This window comes from Saccoglossus kowalevskii, chromosome 2, assembly GCF_978046115.1.
Source record: "Saccoglossus kowalevskii chromosome 2, keSacKowa6.1, whole genome shotgun sequence".
In the NCBI taxonomy this organism is placed as follows: Eukaryota; Metazoa; Hemichordata; class Enteropneusta; family Harrimaniidae; genus Saccoglossus; species Saccoglossus kowalevskii.
This window is the reverse complement of record NC_140642.1, coordinates 23,685,134-23,700,888: the sequence shown is the minus strand read 5'-3', so window position 1 is coordinate 23,700,888 and position 15,755 is coordinate 23,685,134. Positions and strand designations below refer to the sequence as shown.

The 15,755-nt window shown below is 32.0% G+C and overlaps 1 long non-coding RNA gene across 1 annotated transcript; it reads left to right on the top strand.

Annotated features, from left to right (window-relative positions):
- Nucleotides 1–3: 3 nt before the first annotated feature.
- Nucleotides 4–15,181, top strand: LOC144342826 (uncharacterized). Its single transcript, XR_014927043.1, has 4 exons — nucleotides 4–64; nucleotides 7,760–7,846; nucleotides 7,997–8,073; nucleotides 14,935–15,181. It is a non-coding gene; the product is annotated as an uncharacterized LOC144342826 (long non-coding RNA).
- The last annotated feature ends 574 nt before the right edge of the window (nucleotides 15,182–15,755 follow it).

Genomic DNA, 15,755 nt, shown 5'->3' with positions numbered 1-15,755 from the left:
GATCGAGTAGGCTCGCGAGAAACTTGGTGGTTGTCAGAGACATCAGTACAATACTTAAAATCCGGTTGGTGTCTATCCTTGTACACATTTTGTTGACTTAATCATGACTTAAAAATATTGTAATTAGTTTTAAACTAAACTAACTAAAAACTGACAGTTTGTCACTGCAAGTTCAAGTTTTTCACAATATCTTGGTTTGGTTTTTAAATCGTTCAAAACTATATGTAAATGAATGGCAATTTTTATTCGTTTTCTTGATACAATTTACTACACTGTTCACTGAGAAATGTAGTGGTTTCATCATTGTTTTCACTGTGTCTGGAAATAAGGTGAATGATGAATAGCGCCACCTAGTGGTGAAGTTTGGTAACTATCGGGTAGACTATCAATGATAGCATTGATAAACTAGACACTTATTATACAATGATTTCATCCAAAAACTAAACAGTCCTGTGGGGTATCCCAGGTCACTTATGTTCCAAATTTCATTGAAATGTTATGATTGATTCCCAAGATATCAGCGGGAAATTGGTTAATTATGCAAATTAGTTTACTAGTACTTAGAAAGCACGATATTAATACAAAATTAATCAGGTATTTGCATATTTTCAAGAGCATCTATGTACCAAGTGATGCGATGATTAGTACTTGAGATATTAGTGGAAAGATGAGATGAGAAACAAGGTTATACATGGAATAAAATTTTATTTCATTTCTTCTCTCCTATCAATGATCTCACTTACATTTCTTTGAGAATCACACAAATCTAATGGAAAAAAAGAATTAATTTTATTTATTTTTTTTCACCCTCCTCAAAAAAATTGCCTTATAAAAACTCGAGAAACAAGGAATAAAAAAAGTCTGGCCTAACGGTCGAACAGACATACATACAGATATACAGATAGGGTAACCGCAAAAACTCCCATTGTATGCTTCGCACCTGGGAGTTAGAGGTGTGAGTTTTACATTTTCTATGTGATATGACATACAACAGTGGTATGTTATGCAATTGGCCAGGTAATGCTAATTTAAATAAACTAGCCTATTTTTAGATTTTTCATAGATAATAACTATCAATGAAACTAGATACACAGGAGCTCCGAAGGTAATTCATGGGAGGGATTAGTTAAGGGTTGCATATTGTTTACCTAATTTGCATATCTGATATCTTAAATATTTAAATGAAACTTGTTGCACAGGTGGTCTGGAATAAATCAGACTGTAAAACAGAAATGTACAATCAAATGTATTCATTTTGTTTAAATAACAATTTTCTGTGCATATCATAAACTTCAATATTGTGGATCACATTGTGCATCTCAAATAGCAGACGAATATTAGTCATCAGGTGTTTAAATTTTGAAAAAATGTTAACTATTTTTTACTTCATGTGCCTCCAATGCTCAGTGGACATATATCTGTAATGAATCAAATTTTATTTCTACCATACAAATTTGTTTCATGATAAATTAATAACATTAATGGCAATTATTGTTTGATGAACAACATTGTGATGGATCAGTCAACAATCCGTGTATAACTCCGCTGAATTTCAGGTTCATCTAGGAAAATTATTTCATGTCATTGTAAAAGCCGGATACAGGTTGATAGACTACACACACAGATTAATTATTCACTCAGAGTATATACTGAGTCATTTAAGTCAACATTTCTAACAAAGAACCGTTGAAAAATATTAGATACTGCTGGACAAAAGTTGTAGTTTTTGCCAGCATTGAAATACAGACAAGATGTGGTTTTGGAAATATTATCAGAAAAATTTATTTGCAGTAGTATGATAAATGGCTTTTAAACTTAGCTTCTGCATGTTCTAAGTGAAATGGGAAACTTGAATCAAAACTAAAACTAAACTGATGATAAATTGTCTTCTTGCAACACTACTTTGTAGTCATTTTATTCAACTAACTTCTTAGAATTACATTACAAGTTAATTACATTGATGTCATTAATCCAATACATAACTCGTTAATACCCGGGTATTAGTTGTCCCACCGTGTCATATTCGATATGGGACCAATATAGAACGCTTGTTTTACATGAAAATTTGATTACCGTATGTGCTGCATGACGGCTTCCGTATATCCCTTTAAAGTTAGGCAAAGTGGAGCGCTGCAGCAAGTCAAGTTAGGCAACTCCACTATAACACTGATTGGTGTATATAAAATCAAGTTAGGCAACTCCATAAACACTTCAGTCAGTCGAGTTAGGCAACTCCAAGAAAAAATGCTGTAAGTCAAGTTAGGCAACTCCACTATAACACTGCTGATCAGTTAAGTTAGGCAACTTCACTCTACCATGGGGGGGCTGCAATTCAAGTTAGGCAACTCACAACAACACTGCTGTAAGTCAAGTTAGGCAGATCCGCTGGAATACCACCTGCCAATGTTATACCGCAGTGCTATTCAAATAGCCTGGCTATTGAGAATTGTTTACACAGCTCAGTTTACCCAATCACCAAAGCTCAATCATGTATTTCAAATTGAAGTAGCCAACCGTAAGCAGCTGCCCTGACAAAAATTTTCAAAAGCAATTGGGAATGTTCTGACATTTTGACAGCGATTTTGTTTTAAACGTTTCTTAAACTTGAGTGATGAAATCTCCGCTGCCTAAAATTGCCTCCTAATAACAATGAGAGGAGTAACACCTGATGCCTGTGTCAAGCAGGTTTTCATTTGGCCAGATCACCGTATCCTTGGTAACGCAGCTTGAAAATCAGGATGTTTGAGTAACCAGAAATAGACAAATAACATGAAGCACATGAATATGTTACCGATAGTTATTTTAACTAGATTTTATTTTTAGTAAAATTAGACTATATATATTTTTTTTACAATATTAAGATAGATTACTTTAAAAGTGATTCTTTTTTTTTTTAATCACGAAAATTCAAAATGCAAAACATATTTTTTCTTTTATTAGGAATGCAAATGCTGATTTAAGTTGTGGTACTGTAAATGCATTAATTATTCACTGGATTTCAATTTTGCTATTTTCACTGATAAATAAAATTCGCTAAATTAAATCTATGTAAACATGTACAATAACAATAAAACTCATTGTTTCCTTGACAAATTCGTGTAATTAAAAGACAGTGAATATGCTCAAAACATCAAAATAGTGAAATAAAATGTCAATGAAAATAAATGGTTGTACAGTATACAGATATACTATGGTAGATTAATTTGTTTCAGCCCAAATTTGTTGTCACGGAAACAAAATCCTGTTGTGCTTCATATTTTGTTATATACTATTTGATCAGTGAAACACCAAACTCTTTTTGTTCATGAATTGTGAAACAGAGCTGACTTTGTCTGACCTTGCTAAAATTAAAATAACACCGAATAAATCTAGGATAGAGCATTTTTGAAAAAAAACAACTTTGAAATGTGCCAATAAACATGGAATCAAAATATAGGAATTTCCAGTACCAAGCACAGATTATAATTTTCTCTATTATCATCAATACAGATCTCCTTCAGCTGTAATATTTTATCACTTTAAAACTCTCTAATTTGTTATTTATGTTCTGTTTATCTTCTCTTCTCAGTGTGTTCAGAGGTGTTATATTCATGTTTGGTGATTAGATGGGGGATAATTTGTATGAAATCATCTGTTGAAATCAACAGTAAATGATGAAAGGTGGACGTTCCCATTGTTCGTTGTAATCAGATTTAAAATTGAATACGACAGGCGAGGGACCATTGAGAGGAGGATTATAGCGATAGTGTGTTAATGTCTCTAACCTTTTGTGAAGATAGCACATGTGAGGAGCAGATTTTGAAATTTCTTTTTCATATGTAAAAAAAAAAAAACAACTAAAAAATAGACAAGTCTTTTCAAAGGCAGTGTATTCACAGTCCTCTTTGTTTTTTTCCAAACTTCTTACAATGTCCTTTTTTGTTTTGGACAGAAAGATCGTGCATGGCTGTAAGCAGGGGGGGGGGGGGCATATTTTGAATTGTAAATTGTGTTTTTAACACTTGTTTTTGAATTCTGTTTGTTTGTCTATGTTTTGTGTAAGTAAGTGTGTTCAATGGATTGCAAGACATTCAGGAATGTCATACCATAAAATAACGTACTAGTGATCCAACTGAAAAAAAATATCACCAATCACCATGTAGCGGATAATAGCAGATAAGATAATCTCAAATGTCAACATCATCACTGCCATCCATCGAAATAAAAAAAACACATTATCAATTATCTTTTTTTCTTCTTTTTAAACTTACCAATTTATGAAGTTAATTCTTTATTCTAGTCAAGAATAGTGCTTACCGTCAAACTCACCGGAGTAAATTCCTAAAAGGATTTAAAGCATTGATCTTTGTGGCAATTGTGCCCTGAGAAGAGAGAAAAAGAAATAAAAGCCTTATGATGGGGGGGATGAAGAATCTTTTCATTTGTTATTTCGTTTTAATATTTAATAGATCTATAATTGAAATCACGTCATTCAAAAGGAAAAAATGATTGAATATACATTATTTGTGTCTTTTCCTGTTGTCAAATATTGATGGAGCTTATAAACTAGGGAAACATTTTTTTCTTTTCATAGATATATTCAAGAGAAAAAGACAAGTGACAGAATTTTCTTCTTTAATGCCTTTGCACATCACTTGGCACAATAAGATCAGTTTCTATGGGAACCATGTATTCAGAGTCTTGACAACGTTAGGTTGTTTTTGATAGCGAGAGGATTTCTTGATGGCTAAGCAGTATATGCCGTTCTTAAAATGGGACTTTTCATAAATCTGTCTTTTTTTTGTTAATATTAAAAGAAGTATATTGATTAGCGATTAACCTTTGAAAATTGAAATGAGCCATAAATATTATCCCATTATTGTTACGCACTGAAATCTGACCAGTCATGCTGTTTAAATGTTATGTCACACATACAGACATCCGTTTAAATCTACCGTACATGGTAACTATATACAAGATTTATTTATTTATTTATTTATTTCTTCACCACATGAATTCTAAAATTCGTTCAGTTGGTTATACAATATGTGAATGTATATTTTAGAAAGTGCTACAAAATATTATGATTTATAACTAAATTAAAAAATTTGATTATTTCATCCTCGGCTGATTCCCTGGTGTTCTGGGATTTTGTTTTCAACCGCGTCCCATTGTTGAAAAACCTTAAGATGCATGTCTATTACACTGTTTTCTAAATGATTGATTGATTCCTCCTCATTGTCATTGTTTATTTCTGTAACTTATTTTTTTCACAGAATAAATCTGTCAGATTCATTGCTTTTTTTTAATTCTTTTTCAATGAATTGAGAATGATAAATCATACCTGCTCAAATATCTTGCTCTATTGTCCTCAATCAAAATAGGAATTTTGACAGACAATTTTTGTCGAGAACTCTTGCTTTAGTAATCGCGCTTATTATGTAGACTATATGCTAGAGTTTGGAACCCTTGACTTTCAGTTGCAACTTTATTAAAATATCACGACTGATTATCAGTTTTGCTTTTCCATTATTCATATTTTCTGTATAATAACATTTGTCATCTTAATTTGTATTAGAATAGTTCTTTGAATATAAAACTTTATATTTAAAATTAATCATAGATATGGAAAACAAGACAACCTTGAATGCAATTTGACAAAGCAGTTATGTAACCATTCAAAACCTGAAGCTTGTAGTGTGGTTTCAATTATTTCTGTAAATCAATACCCACCCTGTAGTAGATCGCAAGCTTGTTAATGATTATACTGGGTAATTAACCATCCATCCTAACGACCAGACAATTTTAATTAGTCTATTAGAGCAAGCTATTAGTCCTGAGCAAACAAAATATGGGATGGAACCCCGGCAATGTCAACCACAATTATATTTTTTTTCTTTTCAGTGATTGAATGGTTCCATTGATAATTGTCACGAGTTTGAAAGTTGTTGACTTTCAGACTTGATTCATTGTGTATTCTCAGCAGGGTAACTGTAATTGTATTGTTTTCATGTATTTTAACACCTTCTCCAGCACACTGGTAAAAGACATTGTTCCTTAGTGGCTGTGCTTATGTGTTACTGTGAAATAGGTGTTGTAACCTTAGTGTGCAAGCAATAATATCTGAAGTGCTGTAGCCGACTTAGATAATAACTCTTTTCATTCATTCCCTTTCACACGACTAAATTGCACACCTAAAAATTAGCGGTGTCATAAGAAAAGAAAAATTGTTCTAATTTGATGACTACACACTCTGTGTAAGTCGAATGTAACAAAAGGCAATTGATTGAAAATACAACGATTTCTTCAAATAAAGCATTCCAGTCCTTAACACCAACAAGCAGGTTTCATTTATCCTTTACAAAGCAAATGATTTTTTTTTTTTCAAAAGACTATTATTGACTCTAATGATGCCTGCAATTCGAGTTGTCTTCATTTATGTTTTATTAGACTCGACCCATTATCTGTTGAATGCATGGAATCAAGGAAGGAAGTCATCACCAAAGGTTGCACAATTTACATCATCACATTCGTTTCTGTGATTACTTTGTGATTTTTTTTTGTATATACCGTTTTTTGCAACAATTCAAGATAGGTATTTTTTTTACTCGAGAAATGTCGCGTTTGAAAGTAGAAAATGATCAATCAACATGTGGTGCATTATATAGTGTAGCATGGAATTTTTATTTTTCATTTATTGTCTGGTGGGGGTTGAGAAGTTGTACTGTAATACAGTTACTGTACGTTTGTGTGTGTGTGTGAAAACTACACGTGGTAATCTAGGCAAGTCCAAAGTGCAGTGTTCTTAATTGACACAATATGAGTAATATTTGAACAAAAAATGATTTTTCATGAAAAAAAAAAAAAAAATGATAAATTACTAGTATATTTGAGAGGTCACCCATCTCACATTGTATGTTGAATTCTACTTTTCACAGTGTTGATTTTTAGACTTCTAATGGGAGCTTATGTCCTGGTGCTGTCTGTCTGTCTGTCTGTCTGTCTGTCTGTCTGTCTGTCTGTCAATGCAAATATATATTGTTTTGATTATTTATATCACAAAAACCAGGATAAAACTCAATATTCAGATAATATATGGACCGTCTTTTCGAGAAGTGATTATTTTTTGTAGAATAAATCAGAGCATATATTTTATCACCATATGAATTAAATAAATTAAAATGTATGAATTTATCTAGAATATTTATCATCCCAAAACAAAATAAAAACTTAATATTTGTTTAAATCATGTTTTAACTAGGATGGTACCTTGCACATTTGCAAAAGTGGAAATGCAACATTAAGTTTCTCAATAAAATTACCAGGTTAATTAGTGAATGCATATTTCTCATTTCATTTGTATATTGCGTCATTTAATATTACCTTAACATATTTCAATGGCATTAATAATCAAAGCACAAACACATATCTGATTACAAGACTTTTGTGAATTTACAATCATTGTTTGTTATATGGGAGCATTTTATAAATTTCCTACAAAACTTCTATCATTGTTCATTTATAATGTGGATCCCTCAAAAAAAAAAAAAGAATCACATCCAATCCATCATATTATTCAGATCATATGATTTTTTAATTTTGATAGTTTACAAGATATTATATTTCTGGACTCTTCATGTGCTGTTCAATTATTATGAAACATTGAGATCTGTTGTGTGGCGCTGTGTATCTACTTTACGAATGCTGGGAAGACCATATAATACTTCATGGAACTTTCTGAAATATCTTAAGTATTTAATGTCAATTATTCATCCATCAGCAAGACGAAGATTACTTGGAATTAACGGAAATCTAGTTTCGGTTTCACCAACGGAGTACTTAAGTCTTAGTCAATAACGATGATCAGGTATGAATATAACGTACCATCTTTGTACTTGCAATGGATGATCCTCCCGAAGGCAATTGATTTCTCATGAATATTGAGATAGAGTTAATTCAAGTTTTCCTAATAAGTTTTTCATACATCCTGCGTACAATTTCCTCTTGTATCTTGCAGGAGAACAGGTATTTAATGCTAAGATGTATTCTACTATTTTGCGTCTTAAATTAATTTTCCCGGAGACAGGTGACAAGGTAATAGTTTTATTAATTCAGTCTTGCGTATCATAAGATGCTGCCATCAGTGACCTTTGTGCTCTCTTCCATATCTCTAGATTGACTTGAAAGCTAATACCCGTCATTTTTGATTGGTGTTTGACAGTCGTTTAGGCCACACAGATATATCTCTTCGTTATCCATATTATATCATAGATAAATTGTAATTTTGTCACGCATTATCGCAAAAAATATCCAGCTGGATATAATTGATGTATATTAATTAATTCATTAATTTAAAACTAACCACCTCTGTCGCTTTTTCCACAAAAAATGAAATTGTTTTTCTTAAAAAACAAGGTAACATCCACAATTCAATGTTTTCAGCAAAGAACATAAAATTGTCATCTAGTAAAAGATTTATTTCAATATGTTTGTTGGCTTTTTCTTTACTCTGTACTTTTCAAAATGCAACTTCCCTGAATATGTATTCAATAAGTGTTCCGTGTCTTTTGGAATATGCCAATATATCAGATTTAATCGATTATAATGTTGATCAATGTTATAGCTAATTAGATGTATTACTGAAAAGACAGTTACACTGCCTGTTGTTTTCATTATTTTTTGTACTGTAAGTACAATACTGTTAACTTTATTTCCAGAATTTATCATAATCTCAATAATTTGTGGATTTTCTCAATCTCGATAACATTTTTTAAACTTCCACAAAATATTTGTTTCCTAAACTTGAAAAATCTCAAAACTTTGTCTCACTCAAAGTTACAAATGAAAACATTGTAACATTATCATGATACAACGACACAAATCACCAGAATGATACCAGACTGAGTGGTTAAGCTTAGTTTCTGAATTTTCAAAAAGTATAAACGAAAACTTATTCGGTATGGCCAACATAAATGATCTGCGTTATGATATAGCAATAAAACAGACGACTAATATTGAATGTGTAATATATCCATGTCATGTATCCTATTATCAAGCCCTGTCTTTTACCTGGGGCTGTATCCAATTAGAAGAACTGCTAAACTGGTTTTAAAGGGAGGGAGGCAAATTACTTCAATTGAAAAATCAATGTAATGTACCCCGAAAGACATAAACGAATTTTACAACTCCTCAATTTTTGTGTACGTCTTCGGTTTCAAATTACACAGGATATACGACAATTTGGTGAACTCACAGGAAATTTAAACTCAGATGTAATATTCTTGATGTATATTTATAGAAAGTACCAAATTGACTGCTTTGTTGGAGGTGTGCCCGAGTGTATTCAGTGTACAACTGTGTTATTGTCTTTACAAGTTGTTGTTACAAACCAGGATAAAATGTTTTTTAAGACATTCAAGATTATGGAAAATTAATAGACCAATGTATATGGGTTTCTATTATGTGTTTTTCTGTCGTCATGGATTTTGGAAGAGATTTAAAGTATTATAATGGGTTTGTAAAACATTTAATACTGGTATATGAGGTTTATACTTTGTAAAAATTTTTTATCTGAATAGAAACATGTCTTGTCGAAAACTGAATCAACAGGTGTCTTGCAAAAATTAACTTTCTTTTTAATGCTTATGATTGGTAATTGATCAATAAACAATTTTATTTTCAGTTTATATGAAAATAATTCTGGCAATCGGGGTTAGTCTGTCTAATTGTCTGTTTGCTTACATGTAAAGATTGACATGTGATTTCACTTTTCTGGTCAAAGTCTTGTCGAAATCTGCCATATTCGATCACAAGACAGTAAAATGGCCATAGATTTGTAAAATTTGTCAAACAAATTTTTATTATTTTATTTATCACTACATAATTTCTGTTCAGGAAACTAATAATATGCATGAAAGCTACAAAGATAAACTGATAGTTTTTATATCTTTGATAGAAATTCAAGACTTTAAGGGTTTCTCCAAACATTATCCGGTTTCCCTGCAGTTTTTTTTTCATTTCCTGAATGACTTGGATCAATAAGGCAAATAAAACGTAGATTTCAATTCGGTCAGGATCTCCTTCACGTCGCTTTTAGTACATTGTTCGTCACTTCTCAGTCATTCAAAAAAAAAGCATACCGTACTTTCTACATGTCTACTGTACATGATTCTGTGTTACATTAATTGCAAGTTACGTAATTGTGCATCATGGACCACTTTGTACTTATCCAAAACTGTCTCAAGTACTGATTTATATGCTGTACAACATAATACAATAGAGCTATCTTGAATTCAGCTGTTAATTAAAACGAGAGAGTTAATTACTCATTAAAGATGGTAGATTAGTCAATTTTCTTGATCATTCTAGGATGTCGGCCAAAGCTCGAGTATTAAACAATTATATAACTTATATGTTGCATTACCCTTATCCCACCCACCCATGTACTTACATTAACGTCATTACATAAGCAATTATGCAATAATCTCTTCCAGGATTAGGGCGATTTGTATTCCACCGTAATCCCCTATTTACAAGATGATTAGTGTCAATATGCAATTGTCAGTGCCATATTCATGATTGTGTGTTGTTCAAATCTTAAATGATCGAGTATTATCTTGCGATATGAATTCAAGGCCAGAATTGGTGATTTTCTATTCCATTTCCGTGAGTGTTCACCACCTACCTGTTAACAATGTTACATCACACATTAGTGGTAACTGTGCAGAGTTGTAAAGGCCACATGGTACTGGAAAAACATACATGTATATATATATATATATACATAGGTCTAGATTGATAAAGAGAAATGGTTTTTTGTGTAAATTATTTGTTATACTGTTGTGGAAATTAATTTGTTTAGGAAAATAATACATCGGTTGTTGCACGACACCAATCTGTACTGATTAGATTCAAGTTCAAATTCTAGTTGCGGTTCATCACACCAAAAGATATCAATCCGTAACTGGGGTGGAAGTGTAGCACAAACTAAAATTCATTGGCCGAGATTCATTCACAAATGGATACAGTTTTTGGGAACCATGGTTAAGGTCTGCAAGTAACATGTATTATTAAAATCCCATAATGCCATGACGATAGAAAGATGGCCACTCAGTCCTGTCATATGCCATTAGATTTAACGCAGGATTTGTACCATCGGCACTTGTGTTGTGTTGTCATGTTGTGTTGTCTGCAAAACTTAATTTTGGCCCAAAATCAAATCTGAAAGTTATGGCATTAAAATTTTTTACTGATTGAAAGATGAAGTTATTTATTGACTTAACCACAATAAATCCTGTAATACAGTGCTGTTTGAATTCTGTTCTTTGCTGCTTGCTTGAGTTCTACAGTAACACGAGTAAAATATATGTTCTCTAAATTCAAAGTGAAATCGATAATTAATGGATAATCAGGAAACAATTCAAGAATGTGATGTGCATCTCAGACCAATCTTAATGAAAAATGCTTCACATTAAATATTCTTTTTGTAATCATATTTGATATTAGGTAGAGAATCCCATGTGTGATTTTGTGGTTCCTTAAAATGCTAACTGACGCTCCCGGAATCGCTTGGCGATATTCCGCTACTGGCAAAGTGGATATCTAGCAGATCCTGTAGTTGTTGTATGTATTTAACACCGTACATATTTTTAGTGACATGTCAAAAGCCTCAAACAAAATTTTGCTGATAGTACAACATTAATTGCACACAACTTGGATATAACAAAATCAGAGCAGACAACAATGACATTGTCAAGAACGCAAAAAAAATATTTAAAATAATAATGTAGTTAATATTTAAGACCTGGAATTTTCTGTTTACTCATACATTGTGTATTTCAAAATATGACAGATATTTATGATAAATTTCAAGCAAAACATGAATTGTAATTTACAGATATAACTATTCATACTTAAATCTTAACCAAACTGTCTTATCCTAGTTTTATCAAAATTTTTTTGAGATGCGCTGGTCTCATTAATCTAAGTGACTCGTCTTCATTTTAACTGCTCATTAAAAATGAAAAAATTCAATGAAAACAGTGTGCAGAACTTTCTTGCCCACATTGAAACAAACATTTATTTGTTTTCATTGTTATCGATAGTCCATCAACGGATTACTGAAATCGTAAAACTGTTGTTTCATTCGGCCTCGGGTAAGAGGTGGTGACATACATGGTTTGGTTTCTTCTTCAAGGCATATTAAATAAATCATGTTATGATGGAAAAATATTTCAATAACTATCATATTTGGCCTTGCTCCTGGCTATATTCCATTTATTCTATAATATTCATAGGTTTTTTTTTTTGCTTTTTTTTACAAGAACCGTAACCTTGAAGGAGTACGTTAATGATTGATCGTTATTTTCTTTTTTAACAAATAATCGTTTTGAATATTCTAGTGTGTTAATATCACATGTCAGATGTTACTGAGATTTATATATCCCTGCATATCCCTGCCTCGTAACCATTATGAAAACGGCCTTCTTTGACCATATTTGGGTAGATGTATAACATTTTATGATTACAATGTAACACACTTTAGACTAACCCTAATGTTAGTAACTATGTGTATGTGACATCATTGTCCATCAAATTTGTTTCAAATTGGTTTTGAGCTGAAACAGCATGTGTTGTGAAACACGTACCAGCCATAGCTCGAAATAATTAACTACTGTAGAATACTTTATTTTGGAATTTATTTTCGCTATTTCAACTGAAGGGATGATTCCGTGAAAATAAAATCTAGCGAATATACTTTTTTGCCTATATTTCACATTAAACTCATCAAAAATCACTGAAAATAAATTCCATACAAAACACCCAAAAAGCCTTTTCAGCGAAAATTAATTCCAGCGAAAATAAAGTATTCCACAGTATATTCATTTCATATCACTTCTGTGGCATTCATGATTAGCACTTGCAATTTGCACATACAAAAAAAAAAGTCAGGAGAGACAACAGTGACAGTCAATGTCACCTGGCACAAAAAAACATTTAAAAAAAAAAAAAAAAAAAAACCTGTAAGGTATACGTCCTATGTGCTGCCCTCAGATATCTGAGTGATATACCCTTGCTACCATAAATTAAGCACTTCCACTGTACTTCTTTGCAACATTAATGTCATATGGCTGTACGAATTGTGTGATATATCTTTATAAATAGGCCTATAATTTGGCAACCAGATGATAATGATAACCAGAAATATTTTGTAGTTTTTGATAATTAGACTTATCCATATTTGGCAGTGTCTCCATCTTTGATAACCAGACCTGTCCATATTTGGTAGTCCTCTGTCCATATTTGGTAGTTCCCTGTCCATATTTGGTAGTCCCCTGTCCATATTTGGTCGAGCCTTACAATTTGATGACCAGAAATGTCCAAATTTGGTAACTTTTGATAACCAGACTTGTCAATTGAACATAAAAACCTGAATACTCTCCTTATTTATACATATGTGGATCTGCTTTATCAGCAGATCTAATCGTGAAAAAACTCGCCATAAAATGCCGGATATAACTTTAATCCTTCTGGGATCCACTGTTCCCTGTACATTGGATTTTTCCATTTTATTCATAACAATCTTTAACTGTGTTTTCATTCAAAATACAAATTAACAGATCATTATTTCATTGTAAACTAAAAAAATGTTCTGAATTATACAGAAGTGCATACTGTAAACTACTTTATTTTAGCTGGAATTAATTTTCGCTGAAAAGACTTTTTGGGTGTTTTGTATGGAATTTATTTTCACTGATATTTGACGAGTTTAATGTAAAATATAGAAAAAAAACGTATATTCGCTGGATTTTAATTTCACTGAATCATTCCTTTAGCGAAAATAGTAAAAATTAATTCCAAGTATTTTACAGTATATGAATAAGTTGTGGATAACATGTGCGTATGCATATAGTGCAGTGTATATGCATAGATCATTGTTCAACGGGTATTGCTGTGGTGGGTCCCATGCGATGTATGCAGCACGTAAACAAAAAATAATCATATGTCAGCTTACCTAAGACTGTAGATATTGAATGTGACTGTTAAATGGCAAAGCAGACTTTTTAATGGCAGATTAACAGTTCATTATACTGAACTTGATTTATTTACTCTGTGTTTATAACTGTGTTTATGACAAGGCAATCAAAAAGTTCTCTGTCAATGAAGCTCTAGCATGGCTTTGACCTTCCTGTTTGACTTTCGAGTCCCACGTGATCACCCATGGTATGGGTCAATCACTTGAGGTCCGGGTGTTGCCAATACTATTTTTTTGTTTTTAAAGACTTAATATTATCTTTTTTTGCATTGTAGTTTTCAAGCGATTTCCATCAGCGGGTTACCTAAAAATATAAACAATATTACATTACTCTTTGATTAACGATGATAACATTAGTTCTAGAATAAAAAAAATTACTAAATTTTTTAATGGCTATTTTTTATTATGACACCCGGTACATATCATTTTGTTTTTTCATGGCATGCTGACAACTGGAATTGGTTGTACAAATTTAGCGACATACAATCATTTCATAGTTACGCCTTTAAGGCATGGAAAGTAACATCTCAATACATTGATGCTCCCAAATTAGTAAACATATGGCTGGATTATCTTTTAGTTTGCAACACTGTTAGCCATCACATCTATTTCTTGTGTTGCTGAATAATATCTATTTGTAAATATCTAATGTTTCAATTTTTGCCACTAGAAATTTGTGTGATTTTATTAATTGAGCATGCATGAAAATTGAATTGTGAAAGGTCTATCAGGTAACACTCACCATGTTTCCTGACTTTAATATTTTATGAAATTATAGTCGTTTTTTTGCTAGCCATGCTCAGGTTCTTATCATCACTGAATCTTGATTTTTTTTGACGTAATCATCATCTTCATCATCATTATCACCCCCTCTAGGATATTCAACAACTAATTTTATTTTTATTTCTCTCAATTGGCAGTGTACCGTAATTCCTGAAGGAGCACGCAGCTAAGTCTTCAATTAATGAAGTTGTTGCAATACAAACGACATGCAGTCAAGGATGAATTGTGTCTTCAAGGTATCTTGTTAGACTGTCAGAATAACATTTTATGAATTCATCCTTGATTTCAAAGTACATATTCACTTAAATATGCAAAGTCTAATTTATAAAATGATTATAAAAATGTGTGTATAATTTATTCTCTATTAAAAATTTACTACCAGTATGTGTTCAAAGCCTTCTTCACTGCTCAGGTTAAATGACCCATGCCTTTAAGACTTTGATTTTTTTTATCTTTAACAATTACAATTTATTATTCCTTGGTTATGTTTTTTTTTTAACTTATGTTCTTATTATTTGGCATACCATCTTTTCAATTTAGTTTTCGATTTGTCGTAATGTGCAGGGAATCACTAATTTTATTTATTATGGCCACATGTTGTGTCATAGTCCTCTGCTTTCAGTCCGCCACCTGTAAGTTCCTGTTGCAGAAGTCACCACCACACGTCATTGTCTGATTTCAAAAAAAGTTTTATATGGCTGTCTCTCGGTGCCTGTGAATTGCATCTTGAACAACGGTGCAGTGAAATGTGTGATTTACTATCTTATTTTTCAACACATCATCCATCTTTGTCTGCAAACAGGAAATCAACGCTGCGTCTTAGTATTTGCTAATATTCGGTTTTAACCAGATTTATCCAAGTAACGAGCTGTTTTTTTTTCACTCTGAGTTTTAATTCCATGAAATGTGATGACATTCTTTCAAACGTTGATGGCATGTGCTGTTCTCTCACACATGT